The sequence below is a fragment of the Schistocerca piceifrons genome, chromosome 7 (assembly GCF_021461385.2).
Source record: "Schistocerca piceifrons isolate TAMUIC-IGC-003096 chromosome 7, iqSchPice1.1, whole genome shotgun sequence".
Classification (NCBI taxonomy): domain Eukaryota; kingdom Metazoa; phylum Arthropoda; class Insecta; order Orthoptera; family Acrididae; genus Schistocerca; species Schistocerca piceifrons.
Window position 1 is genome coordinate 367,745,685 of NC_060144.1, and position 25,495 is coordinate 367,771,179.

At 45.2% G+C, this 25,495-nt stretch overlaps 1 long non-coding RNA gene across 1 annotated transcript; it reads left to right on the forward strand.

The window, feature by feature from the left end:
- Nucleotides 1-4,148: 4,148 nt before the first annotated feature.
- LOC124804649 lies at nucleotides 4,149-20,756 on the forward strand. Its single transcript, XR_007017361.1, has 3 exons — nucleotides 4,149-4,195; nucleotides 7,657-7,806; nucleotides 20,676-20,756. It is a non-coding gene; the product is annotated as an uncharacterized LOC124804649 (long non-coding RNA).
- Nucleotides 20,757-25,495: the final 4,739 nt, after the last annotated feature.

The following is a 25,495-nucleotide window of genomic DNA, read 5'->3' on the forward strand; positions in this document are numbered from 1 at the left end:
TTCACACCACATATCACTCTTACTGCACGTTTTTGTGCCCGGAAAACTGCTTACTGGCATCGGTACTCCTTCTTGTTCGTCACATTTTCAGCTTTCAAATCATATGCACTCCCCTTTTAGTGTCCACGTTTGCAAAAAAACTTACCTACATGTCATTTGCTAGCCCATAAATGTGTTCAATGAGGAAAGAGGTAAGGTACGCTATCTTATCTTGTGCAATACAACAAAGTGAATGATTACCGAAATGTCAAAGAAACAGAACTATATAGAAGTATACCTCCATGCAGAATACAGTTCTTGTTTTATTGGATTGTCAGTGCATTAATCTAACTGTACGCTAATTTGTCAAAATCTGACATTTTGAGCCCGTGGCTGTGTACAAAATATAGGTTGACTCTTACATAGAACATTGCAGCAACCAGCCACTTTGTCCAATGCTACTTATTTAAACAGCTTCGTTACCGGTTTCCAACCGCCAGGTTCAGCTTCAGACGGCTAGTTCACGTTTTATATTAGATTTCACCTTTTGCTTCCCCTACTGAAGAAATTTCCTTGGGGTGGTGGAGCCCTGCAACCAAAAACAGCTGTGAGACAATGTCGTTTTAACTGTAAATGTGCATCACAACGATCTTAAGTGATGTGAACCAATTATTAAAGGAAAGATATTTAGGTTACTTACGATGAAGAATCCACGCCATTATGTTCAAGTGTAGACTCCTTATGATCTCGCGGCAGCGAAAACTTTACAATAGACTTTTCTGTAGGTATATGTATGCACAAAATGTAAAGCAGCACTCACACACTAAGACGTTTCGGGTCTAGTGCAGCAGGGGATACAACACGTCGGCTTTGAACAATGACGTCATTCCTTAGTCATAGATCTTAATGGCTTCACTTCGAGGCATAGATAATAAAGCAGTTCTGTGTTCTAATAAGCTTTTGCTGTTATGTTTCAATTTCGTTTTTTTACTGATTACTTAATAAAGTAGGATCAGTTTATTCTATCTCGTGAGATTTTTTTTTTTAAAGCCAAAAAACACTTATCAGCTACTGAAGGCAGCTACAACACTAGAAGAATCGCTTCTCGGCTTTTGACAAGATATTGCTTAATAAAGTAGGATCAGTTTATTCTATCTCGTGAGATTTTTTTTTTAAAAAGCCAAAAAAACACTATTGTTTAATAAAGTAGGATCAGTTTATTCTATCTCGTGAATTTTTTTTTTAAAAAAAGCCAAAAAACACTTATTAGCTACTGAAGGGAGCTACAACACTAGAAGAATCGCTTCTCGGTTTTTGATAAGATATTGCTTAATAAAGTAGGATCAGTTTATTCTATCTCGTGAGATTTTTTTTAAAAAAGCCAAAAAACACTATTGCTTAATAAAGTAGGATCAGTTTATTCTATCTCGTGAGATTTTTTTTAAAAAAGCCAAAAAAACACTATTGCTTAATAAAGTAGGATCAGTTTATTCTATCTCGTGAGATTTTTTTTTTTTTTAAAGCCAAAAAACACTTATTAGATACTGAAGGGAGCTGCTTAATAAAGTAGGATCAGTTTATTCCATCTCGTGAGATTTTTTTTTTTTAAAGTCAAAAAACACTTATTACGTACTGAAGGGAGCTAGAACATTAAGAACAATCGCTTCTCGGCTTTTGACAAGATATTGCTTAATAAAGTAGGATCAGTTTATTCTATCTCGTGAGATTTTTTTTTTAAAAAGTCAAAAAACACTTATGCCTTTGACAAGATTAATGTTTATCTCTCTCGCATTCCTTTGTTTCTCAACATTCTCCACAGCTCTTTCATCTCTGGAATACATGCTCTCTGGCGACTTGTGACGTCATTGTTCAAAGCCGACGGGTTGTATCCCCTGCTGCACTAGTCCCGACGTTTCATCACATGGAGGTATGTACACAAAGATGGCGATATTACAACCATAACAATGTCAAAGACTTCCACTTTCAGAGATATATCTATATGTACATGTACGTGACAGTAGAAATCTACAAACTGCTAATATTACATTACTTCCTATTTACATTGCAAGAGAACTGATTAGAATTAAGATAAACAAATAAAGCAGTCAGTTTCGCCCTGGGACCTTGGTGTGGGCGAAAGGAACTGGCCGGCAACCAGCCTGGATTTCGGGAACAATAGTCCAGCACCGGGGCCGGAAGGTCTTCAGTGTGCAACTTTTGGACCAGGAGGTTCTGCAACATGCCAATCAAATCTGTCCCCGACTAGTTCCCAAACAGTATTTTCCGTCCGTCTCTCCGCACCACCATTACGTCACCTAGTTCCCATCCCACCCAGTCAGAGCAACACCAGTCTTACACATGTCTATTGCCCACAGCTGGGTGACCAACAACACACCCCAAGAGGAGTGACTTACACCAGATGTCGCCTAGCTCCAGAAGCTGCCCTTCCTGGACGGTCACCAATCACGAGTAATTCCGGATGAAGATGAAGACATGCCAACGTCTATCTTCAGGAGTTCTAGGAATCGGGGTGATGCCAAACTTTTTTTGATGTATGTATGTTAGTCTTAAAAGATCTATAATTTTTAGTATTTTAAACAGTTGTTGCGCGCAAGCGACAGAAATAATGAACAAGAAGCAATCGCAAACAGTAGTCTGCTAATGTTTTGGGCCACCTAAAATGGCGGCAGACCCCGGCCACTCTAGCTTCAAAACGACGTACAGCCCAGGTCTGTAATGCCAGCTCCCTTCTTTTTTTACGTCCGTGGTTATCCGTCTTCGTATCGTAAATCAATGACGTCTTCCAGGACGTCATGGGTCAAAGTGGATTGGTGGAATCGGGCATTGCTCATGACTATCTCCGAATTCCCATGAATCTATAATTTTACAGCACAAGGTTAAAAATATCAGTACCTGCAAAATCAGAGTGTGTCAGTGTTTTTATATTCGCAATCCTTCTTACTATATACGGCGACTCAAGATTCACCTTCACTTTTCAATGTAGTTTGTGTTCCCTGATTAACTATGGATTCTAATGTAATTTCTCACTCTGTGTTGGCGTAGCGGACATGAAACATAACTAGACGACAGCACTTAACATTCAGATAAATGAGTAGCAGCCAGGCAACTATATCGTCACACGTGGCATGCCATTCATCACACAGCATGACTTGAGCATCATCCATAACGAAGAAATCGATTATCTTGCCAAAGAAGCCACAAACCCCGGAACTTTCATCGACCCAAACTTTCGCCCTCTGAACTCTACCATCTGGCCACATAGAATGCCTTTCGACAATGCCAAGAGGACTGGAACGTATCTCAACTGTTCATGGGAAGATATTACGCCTATGTTCAGCCTGTTATCCCACGTAGTCCTTGGTCTCGCGAAGTTCGCTTACCCAGATGGCTAATGTCTACTGTTTGCCGTATGAGATTCAACATCGGAAGGTTTCCAATGCACCTCTATCGCATTGGTATCAGTCCAAAACCGCTCTATGGCTGTAATAACACTACAGCCAGCGACATAAATCACATAATCTTTGCATGTGCGAAATAGGAAGGCACAGACAATCCTTTTTTACAACAATTACGTCGTCTTAAAGTAGAGTTTCCTACGAGTGCCCCCATTCTTTCTTTGATTAATGCTACATGTGTCAAAGAGCTTTCCAAATTTTTACGAGCTGTCAAGATATCTTTGTAAATAATAACTGAGCACCGGAGAATGTGTTAGCTGTTACGTTAATAAGTATTTTACGTGGATAGTTATTTTAATTTAAGCTTTGGACATTGTATTTCTAGTGTTTCTATATTTTCAATTTATTTATTAACTTGTACTGTTAATTTTTAGTGTTGTTATATTTGCATCACCGTTATGTCATCAATGATGTGTTGTACTGCATGTCTCTTATTTAACGTTGGCCGATAGCTGCCAGCGGCCAAATAAATAAATAAATCACATTGCATGGGATTTCGATTTCCGACCAATCAGCGATCGATGGATCTATCGTTGCAGTCTGCGACTGCTGACAAACGTGCGATCTGTGGAGAGATCGCGTGGTCTGGCAACGGATTGTTGCTATGCACCGCGCCTATGCGGGAGCCCTAAAGCGTTCCAAGAAGGTTCGATACGACAGCTGGGGTGTGGTTTCCAGGACGACAGTTTCAACACGTTCGCCATCAGCTGCCGAGATCTCTCGCCGCTAACCATTCTGCAGTAAGTACATTCTTTTCTGTAATCTTTGTTGACACCCTCGGTGAAATGGTGCCGTCATCTATCACCATACAAAATAATATGTGCGATTATGTAAGTGTTCTCTGCCTTCCAAAGAATAAATCTAAATTTTAAAAGTTTCCTTCTAACAGATACTGAAAAAGTATTTCCGTCTTTTGTGCATTCCAGTACTGTTATTGTTGTGGTCTTCTGTCCGAAGACTGATTTGATGCAATTCTCCACGCTGCTCTATCCACGTCTATTCATCTCCGAATAACTACTACAAACTATGCACACGAAAGAATTTATAAAGTTAGTGGGTTTTGCCTTTCGAAGAATGTTACCCTCTATTGAAGATTTGGCTACAATCTCGACTTACGATTAGTTCGTTTGCTCTATAAATAGTGTAGTTATCCGCTTTTCATTTTTTACTGCTCGTGGAGCCGTCTTGTACTACTGATGTTCTTCAGTCTTGTCGTTTCCAGTTAGGCTGCTCAAGCGAAGTGTAAACCTGGCGTGAGGGAACACAAACAGTTATTCGTGTATTCAGAGTAACTGAAGCCACAGCACTTACGTGTAACCACGTACAGCCCGTGAAATTCTGCCCGATGAATGGATACAAGAGAACAAAATGACAAGACCACGCTTGGCACACTATTCCTTCAGTAGATCCGAAATACACCATTACCCTTCGTCAGTGTAATAATGCCACACTGATCCTGTGGCCGTGGAAGAGATTTATTATTGCGAATAATTCATTCTGCATCTTGTAGTGAATGGTTGTTATGCTAACATATCTTATTCTACTTTTCCTGTAATAATTATTGGGCTAGGTAAGCAATAGCTGTACACCTGATTAAGAAATTCGAGTACGTTTTCATATGACGTTTTTAACTGATAGCATGATAATAGAATTATTATTTTAACATCTGTTTATAACACATATGTTTTGGGTCTTTCCATCTTGAAGTGTTTATTCGTGGTATATTCGAAAATTAAGGAACGTTTACTGTCATTTAAATACTGCCAATTCGGAAAGATGTTACACGAATTCAATGTGATCTATTGATTAATTACAAAGCCAAACAAATCATTGTTTTGTAGTCGTTCGATTGTAGGTGAAATCAAACGTCAGTGGATTCCAAAATCGTTGATCTCGCCAGCTGCGAAGTGCCTGCCGTTAACTCTATTTTTGTATGCAACAGGATTTCAAGTTAATCAGGAGTTGAAACATCCTGGCAGATTAAAACTGTGTGCCCGACCGAGACTCGAACTCCGGACTTTTGCCTTTTGCGGGAAAGTGCTCTACCATCAGAACTACCGAAGCACGACTCACGCCCGGTCCACACAGCTTTACTTCTGCCAGTATCTCGTCTCCTACCTTCCAAAGCTTACAGAAGCTCTCCTGCGAACCATGCAGAACTAGCACTCCTGAAAGAAAGGATATGGCGGAGACATGGCTTAGCCACAGCCTGGGGGATGTTTCCAGAATGAGATTTTCACTCTGCAGTGGAGTGTGCGCTGATACGAAACTTCCTGGCAGATTAAAACTGTGTGCCCGACCGAGACTCGAATTCGGGACCTTTGCCTTTCGCGGGCAAGTGCTCTACCATCTGAGCTACCGAAGCACGACTCACGCCCGGTCCTCACAGCTTTACTTCTGCCAGTATCTCGTCTCCTACCTTCCAAACTTTACAGAAGCTCTCCTGCGAACCTTGCAGAACTAGCACTCCTGAAAGAAAGGATACTGCACACTCCGCTGCAGAGTGAACATCTCATTCTGGAAACATCCCCTAGGCTGTGGTTAAGCCATGTCTCCACAGTATCCTTTCTTTCATGAGTGCTAGTTCTGCAAGGTTCGCAGGAGAGCTTCTGTAAAGTTTGGAAGGTAAGAGACGAGATACTGGCAGAAGTAAAGCTGTGAGGACCGGCCGTAAGTCGTGCTTCGGTAGCTCAGATGGTAGAGCACTTGCCTGCGAAAGGCAAAGGTCCCGAGTTCGAGTCTCGGTCGGGCATACAGTTTTAATCTGCCAGGAAGTTTCATATCAGCACACACTCCGCTGCAGAGTGAAAATCTCATTCTGTAATCAGGAGTTGTGTCCAGAGAGGTTTACCTGATCATGAAATCTACCCAGAGATCTACGTATCCTTCCAGTTTTAATACAACATTCCTCTTCCTGTCCATATCGCTGTTCCTCTTGCCCCAGCCCTCTTCCCCGTACTGTCGTCCTTCCCTTTCTGAACACATGATCCGGGAGTCCCTTCCCTCTTTTACATCCCACATCATTTCCCGAATACTCTCTCTCTCTCTCTCTCTCTAATAACCTTCTAAGTTACTACCTGCTCCACAGCCCTCGTGGGTTAGGGGATGAAATAAGAATAAAGAGAAAATGTAGCCGATCGTTGTCTGTTAGGTGTGGGCCTCATTTCGGTGGGAACAGCACCTCTCAGAGATTAAAAAAAAAAAAATATTTAACTCGCTGGCACAAGTCGGCGTCGTTCCGGAGTTGTGATCGGTGTATGTCGCCTTCTGTTGACGACTGTCAGCAACCTCAGTTGCATCTAGTAGCATGGCGATGTCTCATGTTATGTGTGTCGAAGAGGAATAAATACCGTAAAGACTACTTGAAAGTGAGCGTCTGTGTAACGCACTTTCACGAAATCTTCCGTTGCTACCAACTCAGGCGCCTCGGACTGATTAGCTGCTATTGTGCTAATGTCGCACGGAAATAATGTTTCGCGAAGACGTATTACAGGAACGTTTGCGCTCACTTAAATCAGTCCAGTTGCTATACAACTTATTGTGTAGAAGACATGTCGCATTTAAAGCATTAACGAAACATGTAACTAGGTGTCTCATGTCACACCGTGTTTTGTTTTTCCTAACGATTAACGAAGTCGAAATAGGACGTTACCCCGGTGGGCAGGAATATTTTCATCGCCAATGATTTATTAATTAATACAGGATACATTTTTATCGAGCAGCTACAACGCAACTGTTTGAACGTTGCAACTGGAAGTGGTTGAGAACATGACGAATAGCAACTAAGAGTACAGACTTGTGAAGCTATTTATCGAGCAGAACTAGAGAGAAAAATGACAGACGGTAGCACCTGTTGTTTGTATTCAACTTCGTGATTTTAATGTTTTGATTATAGGGAATTACGCTTTAAAAACCTGAATTCAGAAAAGTGTTGTGTGAAAAACGATTTATCATTGTGTTCTATCACAAGTTTTCAAAAATAAAAGCCTGTGTTTTTTATGACTCGGAGGGGCTGGGGGTGGGGGAGGTTGTATGGTTGAGAAAGCGTTCCAGCACCTTAAGTTTTAGAATTTAAGCTCTTGTTTGGTGCCCAGGTGGAATACGGTGCGTTGTAGTAAACGACGACCGGTTGCACTCCCGAAACATCATCGAATAGATTGCAAGGCATCACGCTGTGAGCACCCCGTCTGGCTTGTTGCAGAGATGTCAGAGCCGGAGGACAAGTGGGTACCGAAGCACCGTACTAGCAGCCGCCCGTGGTTGCTGGGACCACCCGGCGTGACGCCAGAGAAGCACTCCTGCCTACACGACGACTATCCTCCGCCCGTGACGATGCGGCCGAGCGTCAAAGGTACACCAAAATAGTATATCTTTCATGTGCTGTTCTCTCTCTCTGAGACAGAACGTACAGAGAAAGCACTTTTATTGAAGTTAGCACAGTATACAAGTGAAACAAATGCAGTAGCGGTTATACCAGACTGGGTCAAAGATAATCACGAAGTTACTAATAGTAGTTCTTGTTACAATCACTCTTTGAATGTTCGATGTTCCAAGTGCTCTGGGTACTGCATGTGATATTGCTCCCTCTGAGGATCCACTCACTGGCACTCATTTCGAGCTTGCCATGCCTCTCTCTTCCTCCTGCACTACACTCTTTAATGTGAATGTCTTCTCTTTCCTGATCGAGGATCTCTCTTTCACGGAGGAAGACGGCATCAGTGCCTCAGTCGACAAACATGGCCGCCTTACGATCCGAGTATGCCTGGTCGGGCGCGACCCCAGTCAATCCCTGTCTCTCGCGATGGCTGCCCACTCTGCTCTCTGGTGTGGCTTCAAGACCATGTCGTTTCGGACGTACACAGCTCTGTGCCTTTCCTCCCCCCCCCCCCCCCTTCCCCCGTTGCAGACTGCAGCGCAGAGGAGAGGAGGGGGGAAGAGGGAGGAAACAAAGAAGCTGGAGTGTGACAAGTTTGCCCCACCAGCCTGGAAGGGGATGCTGTTGGACTGTTTCTCACAGGGAGAAAAGGCACAGAGCTATGTACATCCATAGTCGAAGCCACGCCAGAGAACACAGTGGACAGCTTGTGCAAGAGATAGGGATCAACTGGGGTCATGCATGACCAGGCATACTCAGATGGAAAGGCAGCCATGTTTGTTGATCGAGGCACTGATGCTGTCTTCCTCCATGAAGGAGAGATCCTTGACCAGGAAAGAGGAGACGTTGACATTATAGAGTGCAGCGCAGGAGGACATGGCAAGCTCAAGATGAGTGTCAGCGAGGGCAGTGTCAGAGCGAGCAATATCACTTGCAGTTACTCAGAGCACTTGTAACAACTTGGACAACACTGGGGAAGTCAGTCAGTGAGGGGTCCCTGGAGGGGGAAGAGAAAACTCAACAGCTGGAGGAGTTTCTGATGTACCTGTGGGAGGGAGATCATCATCAAGCGTCCAAGCTGCCTCGAATCTGTTGATGGAGGCAGTTTGTGGTTTACCATGTAAGAGGATATCAAAGATGTGGGTGGAGTGATGGAGCACTTTGTGGGGGCCAGAATAAGGCTGTTGGAGAATAGCCCACACACTGTCATCATGGAGCACTTCATAGTCACAGTGCTGTAAGTTCTTCTGAGTATAGATACATGGGGCAGTGTAGGCACACAGGGCTGGAGTGTGGATATGAGAAACGTGAGTGCACAGACATGCCCGACCAAAGTTGAGAGCTCGGAAGGGAGACAAGGCTTGGAGTATTCAACAAATTCAGCAGACAAGATCAGAGGTTCACCATAAAGTATGTCAGCTAGTGAAGCCTGCAAGTCCTCCTTGAGTGCTGTGTGAATTCTGAGCAGAACACCGGGGATGGCCTCTGACATGGAATTAGACTTACACATTAGCGCTGTTTTAAGGGCACAGTGCCAGCTTTCACCCAGTCCATTAATTTGGGGATGGTAAGCAGTTGTGCAAAATTTATTGGCACTGCACAAGTTGTGCAGTGTGCTGAAAAGGACAGTTTCGAACTATCGCCTCTAATCAGTAGTAATGTAAGAGGGGCAACCAAAGCAAGCAACCCAAGAGCTGATAAATGCACAGGCAACAGTGTTGGCAGTAATATCTGGGATAGGCACAGCCTTGACCCACATCCTGATGTGGTCAATGATAGACAGTATCTCTATGCGACCAACTCAGAGGAAGAGGACCGATGAAGTCGAGATGAGCATGTCGACACCATGCTTTGAGGATGTCAATTGACCCAGCAATTGACCCAGTGGAGGTTTGGTATCGCATCCATCTTTGCTATGTCCAAATGAATTGTTCAGCAAAATGATGAATAGTGGCCCTAATGCCCAGATGAGTGAGATTGTGAATTGCTGAGAAGACTTTGTGGTGCAGGAGGCTGGAACAAGGGCGTGGAGGGTACCTGTAAAGGTTTCACATACCAGAGGGAGTGAAGATCCATGGAGGCGATGTGGCACAATAGTTAGTGTTGTAGCATCGTTTTGTCGTCAATGGCAGATACACTATGTGATCAAAAGTATCCAGACACCCCCAAAACATACGTTTTTCATATCTGATGGCACGTCAGTGGAGTACTGCAAATAATGTCTGTGTAACGAAAACGCCGGGGCTGCAAGTCGCTAACAGCATTACAGATGGATATGTGAGTGGTTTGTGATCTGTTTAGTTAGTTACAGGATGGTCTTCTATGTTGTCACGAAAGTTGTGGACTGCCTCATACATCGCAAACGGTTCCCTATCAAAGTTGACCACTTACATTGTGAGGGGAAGACTTTGTTGGAGAAGAAACGAAGGGGCTGCATCGAGTCATACATGTGCTGTTGAAGAATGGTGGCAATTGAGGATCTGCACACATTACTAAAGTGCGCGTCATATATCTTGGCGGCCGAGTTTAGGTTCGTTCTGCGCATCTGACGTCACAAAACACAGTCAGCCAATGAATAGAGAACGACGTTGCCAGATCTCGACAGCAGTGCAGAGCACGGACGTGTGTCTTCAGTTTTAGAAACGTTCAGTCATAAATAAAGTAATAGAACAAAAGCAATGTCTTGATAGCAGACTTTCTTTTACAGAAAGTTTGGAAAAAGCATTCTTTATACCAATTGCTTCATATTCTATTAATTAATTAAACCAAACAAGCAATAAGACTCCTAATTCAGGCGATAGCAAGGAAAGGTGTTTGTTTAAATCTCACGAACTGCTTTTTCGCAATAAAGAACAGCGGTAATTGTTTATTTCCTATTGTACTTCGATGAAGCGTGAGTAATTCATAGTCATACCAACAGTGTTTATAAGTAGTTGCGTGAGGTGTTAGAGTCATTATGGAGGTACACTGTTCGATGAGCTGAGGTAGCGGAACGGTTAAGGTGTTGGGCTGCCAAGTGGAAGGTTATGAGTTCAAACCTTATGCGTTCCTTAATATTTTCTTTATTTAAAAACAATATTGGAGTGCCTTACTTCAGGAATTTTATTCGTTTGAATGAAATTTCTAGTGCTTTGCCTCTTCATTAACTTTTTCGCTGCTGCAGACACGTGCTCCCCGCATTCCGCGCTGTGCGCGATTTTGTCATCACTGCACTTCTCGCCTGTGCAGACACATGGTGTTCCCATTGCTTTGACACACTTATCATTCGATTTCACAAAAACTATTTGGCCAAAAAATTTGATTTTTACACGTCTTCTTGCCTGATACCTTCCCCCCATAAATGACTTAATTTTGTTTTGATGTGCAGCATTAAATGTAGTAAACCATTGCACGAAATTTTGAAGAGTTTGCAGAGGTAAAAGTCCATAGCGTATACTTTCCGTATGGTCGATTTTAGTTGCCACAATGTTGAGAATGAAATGTGGACAAGATACCTAAATTTCATATAATATTTACTGTATAACAATATCTCATTTAATTTAAATACCACATAGGTGCCGTATGTAATATTGAGAAATATTCCGTCTTTCGGGACTAATAAAAGTTTTATATACACACGGCGCGTTTGGCTTTATTTTAAAGCACTTCCATCGGTGAAAGGTATGGCACATACACAATGGTATTCATGTTCTATTTCTTGTTTTTGTTCCACAGTCGCAGTTTTACCAATGGTATTGAAATGTATCCCTCTTCTGCAACTGTAATAAGCGACTTATTTAGACCAGACGCGTTTCTCTCTTTTGAAGCATCATAAGAGGACTGTATTTTGTGTCCTCCATTGCCAAGTCACCTTTCGTAGTTTTGTGCTGCGGTAGCACAATATTCAACGTTTGTGTTGGCTCATCAGTGTTTTAGCAAATAAATGCTGTTTGTGTGTGCCACACACAAAATTATATTTGACATAGCTCTGAGCACTTAACTGACAGACGGTATATTCAAGTCCCAGTGTTTTTGTAAGTCCACAGTTTTGTTTAATGTATTTTGTCTACTTCCTTTTGATTGATTGAAGTGCTTTAAAATAAAGCCAAACGTGCCCAGTGTAAGGAAAACTTTTGTTACAGTCGCAAAAGGTGAAATATTTCTCAATATTACATACGACACTTACGTGGTACTTAAATTAAATGAAATATATAGGTATCTTGTCCACATTTCATTCTCAACATTGTGGCAACTAAAATCGACCATACGGAAAGTATACTCTATGGACTTTTACCTCTGCAAACTCTTCAAAATTTCGTGCAAATGTTTACTATATTTAATGCTGCATAATAACTGCGTTGAACATCGAAACAAAATTAAGTCATTTATGGGGGGAAGGTATCAGTCAAGAAGATAGGTAAAAATCTAATTTTTGAGCCAAATAGTTTTTGTGGAATCGTTAAAGAGTGTCAAAGCAGTCGAGCAGTGCAGTGACAAAATCGCCCACAGCGCGGAATGCAGGGAGCACGTCTTTGTAGCAGCGAAAGGGTTAATGCGGCCGTGGTGGCTTTACTTCATGAACTGCGCGCTCCCCCCTACACGTAAGCTTGCGAACTATGCAATACTATGGCGCTGCTTCTATTGGCGCGTGCGTCGTGTGCAACCGGCAACGCAGCAATCTCCAGCGTCTGGGCGGGCATGCGCGAGCCGCCAAGATAAAAGAATTGAACTATAGTGATAGAAATGCAAGCATCAGTGATGGGGTGAGCAAGCATGACAGTGATGTCCAAACCGGTTTTAAGCAAGCTTGAAGGCACGCCGCATATCGTCAGATCATAGCACTTTTTGAAATTCTACAACTTGTAGCAGCATTTAAATAAGCCAAAAGGCATGCCAATGGCTGTATTAGGTACATTGTCACTGTGCATAGAGATTTTGTGATAGGCTTCACGACAGTCGATAATTCTGAAAATCTATGCACCGTGCTGTTGCAGCACAAGATCCTGGATGTGTGGTATTGGATAATTGTCAAGGATCGACCGAGAATTGAGTTTGTCATAGTCTCCACAGAAGCAGAAAGTACTGTCTTTGTTAGGTACAAGTTATATAGAGGACGACCAGCTACTGTCCAAACGGCGCACAATTCCAGAATCTAAGAAGTGCTGGATAGCAGCTTTAGTGTGGCAGAGTTTGGTGGTATTGAGGTGGCGACCCTTACACCAGACAAGGAGGCCCTTAGTAGTAACTAGCCATCAGTAATAGCGCCTATAACTGAGGGGGGCAGACGTGTAACAACACTGGACAGTGGAGAGCTGGAGCAATGAAACACTGAGAGTTTGATTGTCATGGTCGTGCAGAGCTTGCAGTGAAGGTGAAGGGGGAGACAGGTTACGAACAGGAGAAGCATCAGAGACATCATGTGACCACAATGCGGAGATGTCAGTAACCGTGTGAAGAGCATGCACCAGGTTGGCTGTCACATTGGCGATTATGTGAAGCAGTTTGTTGTGGTCAGAGTGAAAGCCGACGATCTTGCGACATTGAGCCATAAGCTGGGCCAGCGAGTGGACAAGATGATCTGTCAAATGTGAGCACTCACAGGTAGTGCGGATAAGCATGTCATACTGAGCAGGAAATGAGGAGGGTGAGGGGACGAAGGAAACGGTAATGACCGAGCACAATGCATGGTGAGGCAGTACGGCTGTCTGAAGGTCCAGTGAGAGGCCTAAATGTTTGAGAAAATAAATCCCAAGGATGGGGCTGTCGACGTCAGCAACCTTTATGGTCAAAGGGAAGAGTAGGTTCAGTTCATGCTGGAGATGAATGTCAGCCATGCTGTGGACAGGTATGTAGGAATTATTGGCTGCACTAAATGATGATGATGCAGGGAGAAGACTCGAAGGAGCACATGACAGTAGGGGGCACTGGTATTAGCCCTGGCGTCAGTGTGGGAGTTGGGTGTGCTGCCGGGGTCGGAAACGTAGAGCCTGCCAGTAGACAGAGCTTGAGTGTTGGACAACTGAGTACAGGAATGGCACCTTGTAGGATCGCCATCAGATATGCTTTCTAGGCGGCCTTGCAGGCTGAGTTTGGGTATGCACATGGAGGACGACAAGACCATGCAGATTCGCCGAAAGTTACATGGTGCCAATAGAATGGATATGTGGGATGCGGCATCAGCTGGTGCACTACCTGAGTTGCAGGTTCTGCTGCATTCTTGCTCGGCCTTGGAAGAAGAGTGGGGACGGGCGCTGGTGGCACAGGTAGTGCCTGAGATTGATCACCAGGTGGCATGGGAGGTAGCTGCTGGAAGCATGCAACCTCTGCCTACCAACCAGGACAGGAGGAGAGAAGCAAAAATGAATTAATGGGGGAGCTGCCAGAGGAAAGGAGCTGGCGATGCTGAGTAATACTGTAGGCCTGGTCAATGAGACGAAATTTCTCTACTAAAACAGCAGACTTCTGAGACAGGAGGCTTAGTTGAAGATTAGACGGCAATTTAACTAGTCAAAGGGTCCAAGTAAAACGTCAGTTATCTCTTCAGGCGTGATTTCGGCGTGGAGATGACGCCGCAATTGACTGGAGTCCGATCCTGCAGAGGGAGAGGGCGGGGGTGGGGGGGGGGGGGGGGAGGGGGTACATCGTGTATAATTTAGTAAACTGCTTCGGCAGGAGAGCGCAACAGGCGCTCGATAATGCGGTACTAAGCTCTTGCATATTTATGTCGTCAGGGCGGATTCAGCGGCAGGTCGCTAATGAGGTAAGGCTCGTCATGTAAGTGGCTAACCAAGCATATGACACATGCATCGTCATTAAGAATTCCATGTTTGTTCAACAGGTTATCAATCAAGGCGAATTTTATTTTGGGGTTCTCTTTCAGTAGGCGAGGTAGCTTCAGAAAACGTTCGACAGGCATCTGTCACGGAATCTCAGGAAGAGGCGAATGGCAGTGTGGCGAAGGCGATGGCGCTACAATTCCAGAAAGTGATGCATCTCCTGGAGTCTCCATAAGGGGGGGGGGGGGAGAGAGATACTATGTCTATATGTGGTACACAGAATGGTTGGTGCGGATGAGATTGGATAGTAGGAATGTCACTATCGAAAAACACGTCCGTGCGCCCACAGAGGAGTTCAATTTACAAAACTATTCCCAGTCTATTGTGCTGGCCTAAAGACTGTTGAAGAAGATTGGGGTCATCAATGTGGCAGTTCCTATTCCCACAGCGAATTGATGAAGATAAGAGATCACCAACACAACAACGAGGGCACCGAGAAAGCCCTTTTATTGAAGTTATTGAGATAGTATGATTGTGGTTCGATGAACCCTCAGCCAAGCACTTAAATGTGAATTGCAGAGTAATCATGTAGATGTAGCACAATACAATAAGAGGCATGTGGAGGTTGAAACCAGAGGGGGTCGAAGATAATCACGAAGTCTCTCACTGTAGTTCTTGTTACAATCGATGTTAGTGGTAGCCACAGACTTATATGTATCTTTTATTGCTTAAGAATCTGTGTGTGAACTGCTAGATTTAAATCCATTGTACATATATTTCTCGTATTCTACATTATTTATGTTTGGATCCTATTTCTGTATTGTTTCGTATGTAATGGAGAATTCCATGTTACTGGGTTTTGACAGCATTGGTATTCAACTTCGTCACATCTTGGCATGGACTGAATATGTAATTCTGTTTTGAGTGCTATTGCTTCTCGCCACCAAGTGCCATGCATTTCACATTGGACTGCGGAGTGTGGGTGTAGATGTAGATTATTATGCTTTGTTGTCTTGGTGACTAAAGCATTCTTCCTTGCAAATGCTAAAAATGTGACAGTAGTCACGCAAATGTTTCCAAACGTTACTAAACGGTACTACAAATAGGACATTCTAGCAGAAGTCAATGAAAATTTCGATGGCCACCATTAAATGCGAGAGTGCGAAAAACAGATGGGAATAAAAGTAACGTAGAACACGAGCAATATGCTTACAGTGCATTTAAACTGAGCGGTTCACACACGGATGCACAAGTAGTAACAAATAGATATGGGTCCACAGAACCCCATGTAGTGAATCCAGCTTATGTTTCATAAGAAACATAAAAAATATGGAATCATTTACCCCACCCATTATTACAGATAAGAGCAAACATTAAGCAGAACACCAAAAAACATATTTACATTGCAGTACACACAACAAATCGAAATCACTTAATAACAACTATATGGTAGAAACTGGTTCAAATGGTTCAAATGGCTCTAAGCACTATGGGACTTAACATCTGAGGTCATCAGTCCCCTAGATTTAGAACTACTTAAACCTAACTAACCTAAGGACTTCACACATATACATGCCCAAGGCAGGATCCGAACCCGCGACCGTAGCAGCAGCGCGGTTCCGGACTGAAGCGCCTAGAACCGCTTGGCCACAGCGGCCGGCGTAGAAACTGGAATACTGGGTTTTACAAACAAATATACTTTACCATCAGACTACCAGACCCTACCATGAAGAATAAATGAAAAATATTATCGTCTGACATTCGTATTTCACAAAGCAAGAATACAGATTATCGTGCCATGTTTTCTTGAATTCGAATGGCTCTCTCGTGCGAGATGCTGTTCCTGTGAATCATGCAGCTGATGAGGTTCTTGGCTGCTATGAGATGTTGGTGTCCTGTACCTACTGCTGCAGAGCGTTTTTCTTTTCAAAATGCTACACATACGTATATTACAGACTGCTACTCTCGTACAATTAAATTCGTTTTGACACCTTTTTTTGCGATGTTTTTGAGAGTTACACTTCACCTTGTCACTTTGTATAAATGTGTTTAGGTGTCAATTGCTGATAGTACATCCAATTTCTGGTAGTACATATATAAATTGGCGTGTTTTGACGTGTTTGTAGCCCATCTTCGTTCTCTTTTCCTTCCTAGGCGACACCTATCGCTGGTAGACCCACACCCCAACCACAATCATATACACCTCCTGTTCCCCTGCCCCCACCATTACCTCCTGGAGTGCCTCCACCAGGCTTTCCCCATCTGCTCCCCTTCCATCTCCTTCCCTCCCCTCAATTCCCACCTGTATAATACCCCAGCTCCTGCTCCTCCCCCTGCTCCCATTCATGCTCCTGCCCCCACTCTCTCCGCTACTGCCCATCGGATGACTTTCCTACACTCCCCACTCACTTGCTATGACCACCCCTGTTTCTGCTCAGCCTGATGTATCTCTAACAACTCCGGCCCTACCTTCCTTATGCATATGTTCACAGTGTCTGCCTGCTCCATAGATGACCTCCTCACTCAGGGAGCCCTGATTTTCAACTGTCGCCAACCCATTGCCCCCCCCCCCCCCCCGTTCCCGTCATCAATCCTACCGCTGCCAATACTGTCTCCTCTACAATGACCACCTCATTCAAAACTGCCCCCACTGTAAGGCCTCCCACAGTGTGCTAGCCTCTCCTCTCCTCCTTCCTGCAACACCTGCAACGAACCCCACCCCACCTATTCCTCCAAAAGCAAGGCCAAACCCCTCCCACCATCCCCAAGGTAACTGGTCCCGTTCATCCCATCGAACAGCCCATTCAGCCCAACAATTTCCTTCACCCACTACAACTGAAGACATCATCTGTTTCATGACCATCGTCTTCCAGAATGTCCACCCCTTCCAACGCCCCCACACCCTCCAGCAGATCTCCCTTGCCGCACACTTCATCTTCCTTTTGAATACCTACACCTCATACTCCCACAACCAGGCCCGCTTCACCTTCACCTGCCTAGACACCCTCGCTTGAGCCTCTCTCCTCCTCCCTCCATTCCCTTCCCCCTCCTTCCCCTGACATTCTATCAGTATCGTCTTCTGTACTTAAACATTCACTCTCTCCCTGCCCATAAATACCTCTCCATGCACACCCTGTCGCAGCACTAGGTCTACTTCTTCTTTCTTAACGAAACCTTCCCCCAACCTCACCATGTTGTCTGCACCTCTCCCTACCTTCTTCACTGCACTGACAATCCCTCTCCTATAGCACAAGGTGGGGTCACTACTGGCCACCTCAAGCATACCTCTGTCCTGCCACAACCCCTGCTCAATTATCCAACCAAACACCTCATCCACAGCATCTTCTTTCCCTGCCTCACTGTCACCTATGCCAATACCTATGTCTCTCCTGGAGTTCCTCTCCCCTACGAATTCATCTCTCATGTTGATCACACTTTCTCCACCTTTGTGACTGCCACACATCTGTGACCCTGCCACCCTTTGACAGTGCCATCAGTTCCTCGCTACTTTCCATGGTGACCTTGTTTCTCTCATACAGCACACCTGTCCTGAAAGTAACTCGACCCCAGATGGCATCCTCACTTTCCCCAACTTCCTTGGTCATATCTCCGTGGACGTCCTTGATCCGATTGGTAGTGACTACCTCCCAGTCCTTCTCACCATCTCCTCAGCCCATCGCCCACATCCTGCCCCACACCCTGCTGCCCCTCCAAAGTATGTCCATGACTACTGCTGAGCCGACTGGGATTCCAACCGGGAATCCGTTACCTGACAGGTCGAAAGCCACCCACTTACCTTTCACCTTCCGCTGACATCACCCATGCCTCATCCTTCCTCCAGAAGATCATCACTGACGCTGTGGAGGCCCACATTCCTGCCAAACATATCCATCCTCACCACCCTATTCTTCTTCCACACTCCATCCTTCTTCTCCACAAATCCCACAGGCTCTACCTTGTCATTAGTTACGTGATCTACTCATCTAATCTTCAGAATTCCTCTGTAGCACCACACTTCAAAAGCTCACCAAATCAAAAAACCAAACATTTGTGTAACGACAGAATCGTCTATTACTCATGGGGGTTTTTCCACACTGTTGCTGGGCAACGTCAGCAGATGATGGAATGTCCCATCACTTGGATGCAAGCTTGAATACGCCATGGCATATCATCGATGAAGCCAGCCCTGGTCCAAGTTATCCCATTCTTCAGTAGCCACTCTCCTTAAATCACACAGAGTTCTTGGTCGTTGTCGACGTCCTAAAACTGCTCGCTTAAAGCGGTCCCACACATGTTGGACTGAATTCATGTCCAGAGAACGGGCTGGCCACTCCATTCTGGTGATCCTAGTGCGCTAAAGGAACATATTCTCGAGGACAACAAGATGAGCACGCGAGTTATCATCCATTAAGATGGAATTGTCACGAAAATGTTGATGCATTCCGACTGTCGGCTGCATAATGTCATCTCTGTTCCGTAGAGCGGTGAGCTTCCCCTCAGCAGCGGTGGGAGGTCTATGTTGGCCACATGTAATGCCGGCCCAGAACATCACTCCACCATCACCATCACCACCACCACCACCACCACCTTGTAGCACAAGGGGAGCACACTGCTGGAGTATTCGAATTACTAGGTTATCTCCAAACACATTATTTGCAATTATGAAGGTACAAACAGACCAAGTTTCTTCTGTAGACAACACCCGGTGCGAATCCTGTGGAATCCATTCTGCGTGACTGCAAGACTTCTTGTCCATCTGTAACGCAATCAATGGCATTGTGGCTCTCGACACGGTCGTCGGGAATCGTGATTCGTATCATGAAGTCGTCCCCTAACAGTTATGGATGCGATTCGTGACATCCAGGAACCTCTTCGAATGCCAAATTCCATTGTGAAACTTCAGCCCACGATTTCTTTGGCTCAATAGTCGTAGATATCACTCATCCTATACACCTATCGAACATGGACGGCCTGTGCGTTATAAGACCTCAACAGAACCTGTCAATTGTAACTGATTCTATGTCCGCATCATATCACTTTGACTCCAGTGCACACATCGAGCAACTTCCCTGGTTGACAAGACTTCTGCATATAACGTAATGATGTGGGCCCGATAACTGTCGTTGGTGATATGATGGTCGTTCACTGCATTATTTCATAAATGTCTCTACTGGTGCTTTACTTTCAAACGAAATGCCGCAGTCCATCAAGTGTGGCTTTCTGCTCGAAGCGATCCTGGTGACTGTGTGTTTTACAAATAACATCAAGGGTGATCTTCCGATCGGTACAGGAACAGTCACAACAGCAACACACCGGCACGATACATCGGGGTGAGGCAACACTTTTTTTTATGTATGTATAATATGTCTCATTCCACATCTCTGAAGGTTCTCCATCATTATCGCCTTGACGTTCACTCTACCGTTCCATAGAAGTCTCCAATGCGTCTCCACTGGTGCTTTATGTTCGACTAAAATGCTGCAGTCCATTCGAGTGCGGCTTTCTACCCATAGGAATTGCTCATGGTAAATGTGTCAAGGGTGGTTCTCCGATCGGAGAGGAACAGTCACAACAGCAACACACCTGAACAACATATCGGGGTATGCAACATTTTTTTTTTTTTTCGTATTTGTATAACGTGAATTATCCCTCACCCCTGAAGGTTCTCCGTCATTATTGCCTTGACGGTGATGGCTGTTCACACTACTGTTCCGCAGACATCTCGAAAGCAGCTTTACTGGTGCTTTATTTTCATCTGAAATGCTGAAATTCATTTGAGTGCGGCATTCTACTCGTAGGAATCGCTCATGGTAACTGTGTGGATTTTTACAAACAACGTCAAGGGTGATGTATGGATTGGTACAAGAACAGTCACAATAGCAACACACGTTCACGACATATCAGGATGATGCGATACTTTTATTTATGTGCGTATAACTCGAATCATCCCACATCCCTGAATGTTCTCCTTCATTATTGCTTTGACGGTACGTATGAGAGTGAATGTATGGTTGGATGGATGGGCCCCTGAGACAGTCAGTTTGAAGCGCAGCCTTGAGACGCTAGAGCAGTATAATGTTTGGCTGGCAGGGCGACAGGCGCAGCTGCTGGAGGCGTTCCTGTGGCAGCAGGCGCTGGAGGAGGCAGCCGCCCGGATGACGCGGTCGCAGCCGGTGCAGGAATACTCCACCGAGTACCGGCGCCATTTCTACAAGGACGTGCCGCCGTCGCCGCTGCCGCGGGCGGTCTGTACAACACAGCCTCCAACCTCTCCCTTCTTAACACCTCTCATATTTATTTCACGTTTGGGACTGGTCCAAACACATTCAGTACTGCCAACATTCACTATCTGATCAAAAATATCCAGACACCTATATGTACCGCAGAAGCGACCACAAGATGTAACGAGAGCCAGAACAGCCAGTACAAAACGAGGCGGAGAGTCTGCGTTGTCAGAAGAGAACCAGCAACACCAAAATGGCTCGGTCAACAGAGCTGTGACTTCGAACGTGTTCGTCACCTGAGTAACAATTGAGGACGTTTCAGCCCTCATACAGCTGCCCAAGTCGACTGTTGATGTGATTGTGAAGTGGAAACGGAGGGAACAACTGCAGCTAATACGCAGTGTGTATCAAAAAGAATCATCCATTTTAAAAAATCATAACTACTATTGCACGCGAACAACTTATTGTTGGAACGAGCAAACTCTCGAGATTCACATAGTTCGCGCAAGGCAGCAGCAGTGTGCGCCCACTTCAGTTCCAGTAAAAATGGTGTCAGCACAACAGTAGGCGTTTTGTGTTCTACGTTTTGCGCAGTGCGGGTCAGTTATAACTGTTCAGCGTGACTTCCGTTACTATGTATGGTGTGGATCCTACGATAACACATAGCATTAAAAGATGGCATGAACAATTCCGAGAAGCAGGTTGTTTACGTAAAGACAAATTGCCGGTCCGCCCCCCAGTGTCTGACACAGACGTCGAACGCATCCGCCATAGTTTCACAAGGAGTTTGCAGAAATCCGTTCGCCGTGCAGCTCGACAGCTCAACATTCCCCCGATGTCCGTCTGGCGTGTGTTGCGGACGCAGGATGACAGTTTTCTTCCATGCTTAGTGTTCAGTGACGAGGCAACATTCCACTTAAATGGAAAGGTGAACCGTCAAACGTGATAATATGGGGTACGGAACAACCACATGATATGCTCGAGAACTTTTTTTCTCGCAGTTGGAGACTGATTCGAACGACTTCATTTACCAACAGAATGGGGCACCGCCGCTCTGGCATCTGGAAGTGCGGGAAATTTTAAATCAAAGGGTTACTGAACGATGGATTGGGGCCACTGGACCAGATGATTCAGCCTTACATTACCGGCCTCCAAGGTCACCGGGCCTGACTGTTTGTTATCATTTCTTCTGGGGGTTTATAAAAGACTGTTTATATGCCTCCGTTACCAACAACAATGAATGAACTCAAACATCGCATTAACAGCAGCTGTGGAAGCTGTAACTCAAGACGTGCTCGCTGCAGTGTAGGAAAAATTTGAATACCGCATTGACATATGCCGTGCATGTAAAGGGAGGCATATTGAACACCTATGAAAAGTTTTGAGTTTCCCGTTCATCAGAAAACAGAATTCCCTGTATATGTTTATTAGTTTCAGAAATATAATGGCTCTGAGCACTATGGGACTGAACATCTAAGGTAATCAGTCCCCTAGAACTTACAACTACTTAAACCTAACTAACCTAAGGACATCACACACATCCATGCCCGAGGCAGGGTTCGAACCTGCGACCTAGCGGTCGCGCGGTTCCAGACTGTAGCGCCTAGAACCGCTCGGCCAGCCCGGCCGGCTCAGAAATATAGACGTGCCTAATCGGATGATTCTTTTTGATACACCCTGTATATGTGGTGACTGTTCTTTAGAACATATCTGAAAGAACAGACACCAATTTGATCCAGCACCATCTACGAATTAAGGCGCAAAGAAATTACAGACATTGGCTGCATATGGGCGTTAATTTAAATCAATGCAGCAAGTTGAAAATTTGTGCCGGATCAGGATTCGAACCCAGGTCTTCTGCTTACTAGCAGATGTGCTAATCACTGCACCATCCGGACACAGCAGTCATCGTAACTGCACGGACTACCCTAGCACACTTCCTGTCGAACCCAAATTCTCAATTTATCCACACACTACTAATGTAACGCCCCTTGCCCGTTATCGTCATTACTCGTGGCATTTCGTCGATTCCCAAAACAGTTCGATCCCGGTGTGCATCTGCACTGAAGAGAGTCCATGCAGTTGTGATAGCCACTGTGCCCAGATGGCGCAGTGGTCAGCGCTTCTGCTAGTAAGCAGGAGACCTGAGTTCGAATTCGAGTTCAGCATAAATTTTCAACTTTCTCCATTGGTTTAAATCAATGCCCACTCGCGACCAATGTCTGTAATTCCTTTGTGCCTTAACCGCAGCCAAATTGAAACCAGGCAGACCTCGTGTACTGATGGACAAGGACCGCCGAGCGTTGGCGGTAGTGGTTGTAAAAAATAGCACGAAATAAGCAGAAGTAATCACTTGTGAGTTTTTAAGTGCATCCGCAGTCCAACTGGAGCAATAACTCGTAGTAGCACCTATGTAGGGTGTGTGTGTGTGTGTGTGTGTGTGTGTGTGGTGATGCCATAGTTGACGGGGAACCAGTGGAAACGCTGTGGACAATTTATCAATATTATTTTATTGTATCTTCAATCTTCAATTCTACATAAGGCAGGCCCGCCTCTCCTCGTGAGCTCTGGACGGTTCAGCTGGCGTCGGCTGCTAGGACGGACTCCGTCCCGGCGGCGAAGGCAAGGTCTGTTGCGCCTGCTGCACTTCATGGAGGATTGGCACGCCAGGCGGGGGCGCACCTGCTCTTCGTTCCGCGGTGCGGAGGCGGCTATGGTTCAAATGGTTCAAATGGCTCTGAGCACTATGCGACTTAACTGCTGAGGTCATCAGTCGCCTAGAACTTAGAACTACTTAAACCTAACTAACCTAAGGACATCACACACATCCATGCCCGAGGCAGGATTCGAACCTGCGACCGTAGCGGTCACGCGGTTCCAAACTGAAGCGCTTAGAACCGCACGGCCAGAGGCGGCTATGCAAGGGTCTCGCTCCTCGCCCCTCGGACAGGCAGCGAACGGCGGCTGGCGTGGTGGCGCCGAGACCCGCCCCAGGCCGAAGGACCCATAGGCGGCCAAGTAGCCTGGTCTCGACCCGAGGGCTGCTGCTGGCGCTGCCCAGTCGTCTTGCGGTCCGGAGGTGCTCAGGCGTCGTGGTGCGGCTGCTCAGCAATGACGAAATTCCCGACTCTAAAGATGTCCTGGCACTAAATTCACCCTCACTTATATTCCGTTACTGTCCACTTGTTTCTCTAAAACCTGGTGTCTAGTCACGTCGCCCATAGCAGAGAGACTCTCTCGAGTGTGGTGGCAACGACCCGCTTGCTACAGCGTTCACTGCTGCGCGCGACAGTTTACCGCTGCACTCAGCTATCCTAGTTTCGCAACTCATCTGTGCATCTGTTATTGTGAATTTAAACAGAGCATGGCTGACGGCCAGTGCTGTTATCGCAATACTCCGTGGCGGCCTCCTTGCTACTTTCACTCACTTACACTAAAGATGTACTACTTTTGCCCAAAATACTGGGTAGTACTACTACCCTCCCCCCCCCCCCCCTCCCACTGTCTGAAAAAAAGCTGCACAAATATTCAGTCAGAGTTTAATAAAAGTTCAAAGTGGTGCAAAGACTGGTAATTTGTTTCAGATGTCCATAAATGTAAAAATTTTGCAGTTCAGAAACCCAAACCAGTGAGTCACAGCTAGAACAGGTTCTCTGAATTTTCTGAGTAGTGTTCCTCCAGCGATTCCCATTCGATCCCGAACCATCTCCGTAATACTGTATTTGTGTGCTGTTCGAACTTGCCTGTAACAAATATAGCAGCCTGCCTCTGAACTGCTTCGATTTCTTCCTTCAGTCCCACCTGCTCCGGATCCCAAACACTGGAGCGGTACTGAAGAATGAGTCGCACTAATGTCCTATATGTGGTCTCCTTCCTCTTCGGTCACTTTCCTAAAATTCTACCAATAAACTGAAGTCTACCATTCACCTTCCCTACTAAAGTCCTTAACGTGCTTGTTCCGTTTCATATCGCTTTGCAACGTTACACCCAGATATTTAATCAACGTAACTGTGTAAAGCGGCACACTGATAATGCTGTATTGGAACATTGCCGGTTTTTGCACTTACTGGTAACACCAAGTTTCGTCACCCGCAATGATCTTTCCCAAAAAGGAATAGTTCGCGTTCCGAATTTCAGAAAGATCGCGGCAGACGATCACGCATCCTTTTTTTTTCTTTTTTTTTATTTCTTTTGTTCGGAAGTCAAGGTATGCAGGACAAACTTCGAAACAGTATGGAGAATGTCTTGCTTGAACAGTTGGTTTAGAGATGTTGCTACATAGCGATTTGTGACGCAACAACGTTGAAACACTACATTCGCACGTCCACTACTTAAAAAAGTCTGCTCACAACCAACTGGCCGCATGCGCATTTATCGTTCACAATTGTTAGTTCAGGATACCACCGTAGCTACTGTGTTGATACTGCGTATACGCCAGGAACAAGATCAGTCTCGGGACTTTTTGGACGAACGATGTATATTACAACGCCATCTGCATCGCGCCCGTAGCGGTCGGGAGGGCAAGTTGTAATTACAGCACGCACAGATGCGTTTAAGCAATCATCCCTCCCACTTTCCATACGTGAATGAAACAGGAAAAAGCCCTAACGACTGGTAAATTGGTAGTACCCTCTGCCATGCGCTTCGCAGTGGTTTGCAGACTGTAGATGTAGACGTAAATGATGT